The following is a 7,835-nucleotide window of genomic DNA, read 5'->3' as shown; positions in this document are numbered from 1 at the left end:
CGCTGAAGTGCTCCCCCACAGGAAGAGAACACTCTTGCCCGGTGACTGTCGAGTGGTGTTCATTCATCCGTTGTCGTAGCGTCTGCATGGTCTCCCCAATGTACCATGCCTCGGGACATCCTTTCCTGCACCCAGGCACATAACGGATTGAGTGAGAAAAAGATCACCAGGAAAGGGCGAAGCGAAGAAACTAACCTCGATTCGTAATAAACTGCTGTGTGTGGATGAGAGGTTCTCACTCACTGGCTTGGACCAGTGAGTTAATGAATTGGCAATGCACTGTCTTAGTCCAGTTCCCAGCCACAGTATAGAATAAGGGCATTACCTGGAATAAAGACGGAACTGAGTGAAATAGGGAATGTACTCAAATCCAAATAAAGCTGCTGATCTCTGGCCATCAGTGTTGGTCTGAGTCTACCCCCTGTGCCTCGATGGTCTGAGGGAGGAGAGAAGAGGGCCAGTGGTCTGATTCCCGATCGTTTTCCACTCCGTTCTGCAGCCGGGCTATGATTTTTGTCCCGATCTCTCTCCGCTGAGTCGTCTCTCGGGCGTAAGGTGACAGAGGGGGAGAGGGAAACTGCTGACTGAGTTAGTTATTTATTAGTGTCACAAGTAGGCTTACCTTAACACTGCAATGAAGTTACTGTGATTATCCCCTAGTCGCCACACTCCGGCGTCTGTTCGGGTTACACTGAGGGAGAATTTAGCACGGCCAGTGCACCCTAACCAGCACGTCTTTCGGATTTTATTTTATTATTGTCACATGTATTAACATACAGTGAAAAGTATTGTTTCTTGTGCGCTATACAGACAAAGCACGCCATTCATAGAGAAGGAAACGAGAGAGTGCAGAATGTAGTGTTACAGTCATAGCCAGGGTGTAGAGAAAGATCAACTTAATGCAAGGTAGGTCCATTCAAAAGGATGACAGCAGCAGGGAAGAAGCTGTTCTTGAGTTGGTTGGGACCTATCCTCAAACTTTTGTATCCTTTTCCTGACAGAAGAAGATGGAAGAGAGAATGTCCGGGGTGCGTGGGGGTCCTTAATTATGCTGGCTGCTTTGCCGAGGCAGTGGGGAGTGTAGACAGAGTCAATGGATGGGAGGCTGATTTGCGTGATGGGTTGGGCTACATTCACGACCTTTTGTAGTTCCTTACAGTCTTGGGCAGAGCAGGAGCCATACCAAGCTGTGATACAACCAGAAAGAATGCTTTCTATGGTGCATCTGTAAAATTTGGAGAAAGTTGTAGCTGACAAGCGGTGTTCCTCAGGGATCAGTGCTGGGACCTTTGCTGTTTGTAATATATATAAATGATTTGGGGGAAAATGTAACTGGTTTGATCAGTAAGTTTGCGGACGACACAAAAGTTGGTGGATTTGCGGATAGCGATGAGGACCATCAGAGGATACAGCAGGGTATAGATCAGTTGGAGACTTGGGCGGAGAAGTGACAGATGGAGTTTAATCCGGACAAATGTGAGATAATACATTTTGGAAGGTCTAATACAGATAGGAAATATACAGTAAATGGCAGAACCCTTAGGAGTATTGATAGGCAGAGGGATCTGGGTGTACAGGTACACAGGTCACTGAAAGTGGCAATGCAGGTGGAGAAGGTAGTCAGAAGGCATACGGCATGCTTGCCTTCATCGGCCGGGGTATTGAGTTTAAAAATTGGCAAGTCATGTTGCCGCTTTATAGAACCTTAGGCCGCACTTGGAATATTGTGTTCAATTCCGGTCGCCACACTACCAGAAGGATGTGGAGACTTTGGAGAGGGTACAGAAAAGATTTACCAAAATGTTGCCTGGTATGGAGGGCATTAGCTATGATGAGAGGTTGGAGAAACTTGGTTTGTTCTCACTGGAGCGATGGAGGTTGGGGGGAGACCTGATAGAAGTCTACAAGATTATGAGAGGCATAGACAGAGTGGATAGTCAGAAGCTTTTTCCCAGGGTGGAAGAGTCAATTACTCGGGGGCAAAGGTTTAAGGTACGAGGGGCAAGTTTTAAAAGAGATGTACGAGGCAGATTTTTTACACAGAGATTGGTGGGTGCTTGGAACTTGTTGCCGGGGGAGGTAGTGGAAGCGGATACGGTAGTGACTTTTAAGAGGCGTCTTGACAAGTACATGAATGAGATGGGAATAGAGGGATATGGTCCCCGGAAGGGTAGGGAGTTTTAGTTAAGTCGGGCAGCATGGTCGGTGCAGGCTTGGAGGGGCCGAAGGGCCTGTTCCTGTGCTGTAATTTTCTTTGTTCTTTGTTCTTTGACATGCCAAATTTTCTTTAGGACTGTGGGAGTAAACCGGAGCACCCGGAGGAAACCCACGCAGACACGGGGAGAACGTGCAGACTCCACACAGACAGTCACCCAAGCCGGGAATCGAACCTGGGCCCCTGGCGCTGTGAGGCAGCAGTGCTAACCCACTGTGCCGCCGCCTTGAGCCTTCCGGTCTGCTGGAACCTTAACCCTTGAGGTATTGCAGGCTGGGTGTGTGAATACTGTGATTCGCTCTCTTACCACACGACCCATATCAGATTTATTATCGCTTTTCTCAACCTTTTCGCTCAGATCAAACATCAGATTGAGCCCAAGATAGGGTGTGATGTCTTGTCAGCTTGGATCTTGTTTGTCCCCCTTGTGGGGACGTGAATTGGATTTTGAATTTGATTTTTGGAGCAAGCGGGTAATGGATTCGGGTTTGCCTTGCGCACTCTGAGCACTGGCTTTGTAACTTTAAGTGAGTTTTATTATCACCCTTCACAACATCCGTTCACTGCCACCCACTGTGTGTGTTATGCAAAGTCAGACAGCGATGGTGGGTGCAGGTGTGACTGCCATGACCTCCCCCCTTAGTTGAATATCCTGTCTGGGCTGAAGACAGAGTGAGCTGCAGTTCAATTCTCAGTCGCACACACTGCAGATCTCATCGGCAAAATCAGAATAATGTTGATCTTTCTCAATGAGTTCATCATATTTTGGTCTCTGAGTCCTCTCCAGACTTTGTTAATCTGACAGTAAGGGAGCTGGAAAGGAATGAGTCTGATTTACTGGTTGTGCTTTTCCATCAGCATCTACACCCTCTGCACAGTGGCTGCACTGAACCAGCTACAAGATGCATTGTAACAAGTTTCCTATCGCATCTTCCAAACCCATGGTCTTCACCCCCGAGGGCCTGGGTACACCACCACCACCTGCAAGCTCCTCTCCAAGTCACTCACTGTCCCGACCGGGAACCAAATCGCCGTTCCTTCGCTGTCGCTGAGTCAAAATCTCTGAGCTCCCCCCACTAACTGCACTGTGGGAGTACCTACACAGTAAGAAGTCTCACAACACCAGGTTAAAGTCCAACAGGTTTATTTGGTAGCAAATACCATTAGCTTTCGGAGCGCTGCCCCTTCGTCAGATGGAGTGAAAATCTGACAGATTTTCACTCCATCTGACGAAGGAGCAGTGCTCCGAAAGCTTATGGTATTTGCTACCAAATAAACCTGTTGGACTTTAACCTGGTGTTGTGAGACTTCTTACTGTGCTTACCCCAGTCCAACGCCGGCATCTCCACATCATGAGTACCTACACCACATGGACCTCAGTGGTTCGCGAAGACGGCCCATCATTTATCAGCGGAAACCAAACACTGGCTTTACCCAAAGCCCACGCCCTAAGAATAAAGAGAGAAATGTGAGGTTTGCAGATGCAAGCGAGATACATCTGGAGAGAGAGATAGAGAACTGGAGAGGCAGCAATAGGTGTGACTTACTGGAAATTCCCTTATAGAATGAAGAGAGCTAGATGGCTTCCTGTTTTTGTAGATTTTAACCAGAAAGCTGAACGATTTAATGTCTCATAGCTTCAAACAGAAAGGAATGCGGTAATTACTTTGATCAGTTTGGTTAACCCTTTATCAGCCTTTGTGGGGAAGGTCACAGCTAGCACTGCGTGTGGCGCACTGTGTGTGGGTAGTGTCGGGGGGGTCAGTGTCGGAATGGCAGTGTCGGGGGGGCAGTGTCGGGGGGGCAGCAGTGTCGGAGGGGCAGTGGGGAGAGTATATTCGGGGGGGCAGGGAGGAGGATGGAGGTAGTTGGTGGGGGGGACAATGATCTGAACTGGAGCAACACTGGGGAGGGATCAACAAGAATATAAGAACTAGGAGCAGGAGTAGGCCATCTGACCCCTCGAGCCTGCTCCGTCATTCAATAAGATCATGGCTGATCTTTTTGTGGACTCAGTTCCACTTACCCGCCCGCTCACCATAACCCTTAATTCCTTTACTGTTCAAAAATTTATCTATCCTTGCCTTAAAAACATTCAATGAGGTAGCCTCAACTGCTTCACTGGGCAGGGAATTCCACAGATTCACAACCCTTTGTGTGAAAAAGTTCCTCCTCAACTCAGTCCTAAATCTGCTCCCCCTTATTTTGAGGCCATGCCCCCTAGTTCTAGTTTCACCTGCCAGTGGAAACAACTTCCCTGCTTCTATCTTATCTATTCCCTTCATAACCTTACATGTTTCTATAAGGTCTCCCCTCATTCTTCTGAATTCCAATGAGTGTAGCCCCAGTCTACTCAGTCTCTCCTCATAAGCCAACCCTCTAAACTCCGGAATCAACCTAGTGAATCTCCTCTGCACCCCCTCCAGTGCCAGTATATCCTTTCTCAAGTAAGGAGACCAAAACTGTACACAGTACTCCAGGTGTGGCCTCACCAGCACCTTATACAGCTGCAACATAACCTCGCTGTTTTTAAAGTCTATCCCTCCAGCAATGAAGGACAAAATTCCATTTGCCTTCTTAATTACCTGCTGCACCTGCAAACCAACTCCTTGCGATCCTTGCTCCCATGGGGGAATGGTACATAATATCCTTCAAGCTGCAGCTCAGTGTGACCAGAGTGACAGGAGGTCGGCCAGAACAGTAATAAAAAAACCACATCATTTTAATAAATGCCACCTTTGCCCTCACACAATGGCTTTCCTGTGTGAAGCGAGCCTTATTGGAGACAGGCTGATAGTTCCGTTCTGGGCTGCGATAGAATGCTTTCACATTAGCAAATCCCCCCCGCCCAGACTCCTGCTGACACTGGGTACAATCCTCGCTCCCAGAGCAACGGCCACTGCCTTCAATATTCCATGTTGGATGTAAGTATCAGGGTGTTTCCGAGATCTGAGGGGACACGGAGTCAGTGGAACTTGTTAATGTGATCAACACTGTCTTAAATTGCTACCGGCCTATTGGAGCGGCACAGTGGTTAGTGCTGCTGCCTCACAGCGCCAGGGACTCAGCCTCAGGTCACTGTCTGTGTGGAGTTTGCACGTTCTCCCTGCGTCTGCGTGGGTTTCCTTTTTTATAATACATTTGTGGGTCATGGGCGTCGCCGCCTGGCCAGCAGTTATTGCAGTAAGAAGTTTAACAACACCAGGTTAAAGTCCAACAGGTTTATTTGGTAGCAAAAGCCACACAAGCTTTCGGAGCTCTAAGCCCCTTCTTCAGGTGAGTGGGAATTCTGTTCACAAACAGAGCTTATAAAGACACAAACTCAATTTACATGAATAATGGTTGGAATGCGAATACTTACAACTAATCAAGTCTTTAAGAAACGAAACAATGTGAGTGGAGAGAGCATCAAGACAGGCTAAAAAGATGTGTATTGTCTCCAGACAAGACAGCCAGTGAAACTCTGCAGGTCCACGCAACTGTGGGAGTTACAAATAGTGTGACATGAACCCAATATCCCGGTTGAGGCCGTCCTCGTGTGTGCGGAACTTGGCTATCAGTTTCTGCTCAGCGACTCTGCGCTGTCGTGTGTCGCGAAGGCCGCCTTGGAGAACGCTTACCCGAATATCAGAGGCCGAATGCCCGTGACCACTGAAGTGCTCCCCAACAGGAAGAGAACAGTCTTGCCTGGTGATTGTCGAGCGGTTCAGCAGTTATTGCCCATCCCTAGTCGTCGTTGAACTGAATGTTTCATGTGATCATTTCAGAGATGTGGAGATGCCAGCGTTGGACTGGGGTAAGCACAGTAAGAAGTCTCACAACACCAGGTTAAAGTCCAACAGGTTTATTTGGTAGCAAATACCATAAGCTTTCGGAGCGCTGCTCCTTCGTCAGATGGAGTGGTCCCACTCCATCTGACGAAGGAGCAGCAAGCTCCGAAAGCTTATGGTATTTGCTACCAAATAAACCTGTTGGACTTTAACCTGGTGTTGTGAGACTTCTTACTGTACATCATTTCAGAGGGCAGCTGAGAGTCAACCACATTGCTGTGTGTGGGTCTGGAGTCACATGTAGGCCAGACTAGGTAAGGACGGGAGATTTCCTTCCCTAAAGGACATTCGTGAACCAGATGTGTTGTCCTGACAATCGACAATGGGTCATCAGTAGATTCTTAATTCTGGATATTTTGTATTGAGTTCAAATTCCACCAGCTGCCATGGCGGGATTCGAACCCGGGTCCCCAGAACATTAGCTGAGTTTCTGGATCAATAGTCTAGCGATACTACCACTGGGCCATCGCCGCCCCTCCGGGTGCTCCGGTTTCCTCCCACACTCCAAAGATGTGCAGGTTTGGTGGATTGGCCATGCTAAATTTGACCCTGAGTAGGGGGATTATCAGGGTAAATTTGTGGGGTTACGGGGATAGGGCCTCGATGTGATTGTTGTAGGTGCCAGCTCGATGGGCCAAATGGTCTCCTTCTGCGCTGTAGGGATTCTATGATACACACCCAATGAGCATTCGTGGAGCTGGTCACATGGGTAGATAGCAGCTTTCCTTCTCCGCAGGGTATTACTGACCAAGCCCTCCCCAGAATGTCAGATTGATGATGTGACTGACTGCATGTTTTGCTAGCCCAGTTATGTCAGCTCACCACCTCTGGTCTCATGGCCAAGGGGGAGGTGGTTAGATGGGTGGAGAACTGGCTTGGTCACAGAAGACAGAGGGTGGCAGTGGAAGGGTCTTTTTCCGGCTGGAGGCCTGTGACTAGTGGTGTTCCGCAGGGCTCTGTATTGGGACCTCTGCTGTTTGTGATTTATATAAACGATCTGGAAGAAGGTGTAACTGGTGTGATCAGTAAGTTTGCGGACGACACAAAATTGGCAGGATTTGCAGATAGTGAGGAGCATTGTCAGAAGCTACAGAAGGATATAGATAGGCTGGAAATTTGGGCAAAGAAATGGCCGATGGAGTTCAATCCTGATAAATGCGAAGTGATGCATTTTGGTAGAAATAATGTAGGGAGGAGCTATATGATAAATGGCAGAACCATAAAGGGTGTAGATACGCAGAGGGACCTGGGTGTGCAAGTCCACAGATCCTTGAAAGTGACGTCACAGGTGGAGAAGGTGGTGAAGAAGGCATATGGCATGCTTGCCTTTATAGGATGGGGCATAGAGTATAAAAGTTGGGGTCTGATGTTGCAGATGTATAGAACGTTGGTTCGGCCGCATCTGGAATACTGCGTCCAGTTCTGGTCGCCACACTACCAGAAGGACGTGGAGGCTTTGGAGAGAGTACAGAGGAGGTTTACCAGGATGTTACCTGGTATGGAGGGGCTTAGTTATGAGGAGAGATTGGGTAAACTGGGGTTGTTATCCCTGGAAAGACGGAGGATGAGGGGAGACTTAATAGAGGTGTATAAAATTATGAAAGGCATAGATAGGGTGAACGGTGGGAAGCTTTTCCCCAGGTCGGTGGTGACATTCACGAGGGGTCATAGGTTCAAGGTGAAGGGGGGGAGGTTTAACACAGATATCAGACGGACATATTTTACACAGAGGGTGGTGGGGGCCTGGAATGCGCTGCCAGGCAAGGTGGTGGAGGCGGACACACTGGGAA

The sequence above is a fragment of the Mustelus asterias genome, unplaced genomic scaffold (genome assembly GCF_964213995.1).
Source record: "Mustelus asterias unplaced genomic scaffold, sMusAst1.hap1.1 HAP1_SCAFFOLD_1857, whole genome shotgun sequence".
Taxonomy (NCBI): domain Eukaryota; kingdom Metazoa; phylum Chordata; class Chondrichthyes; order Carcharhiniformes; family Triakidae; genus Mustelus; species Mustelus asterias.
Note: the sequence above shows the minus strand (reverse complement) of the source record.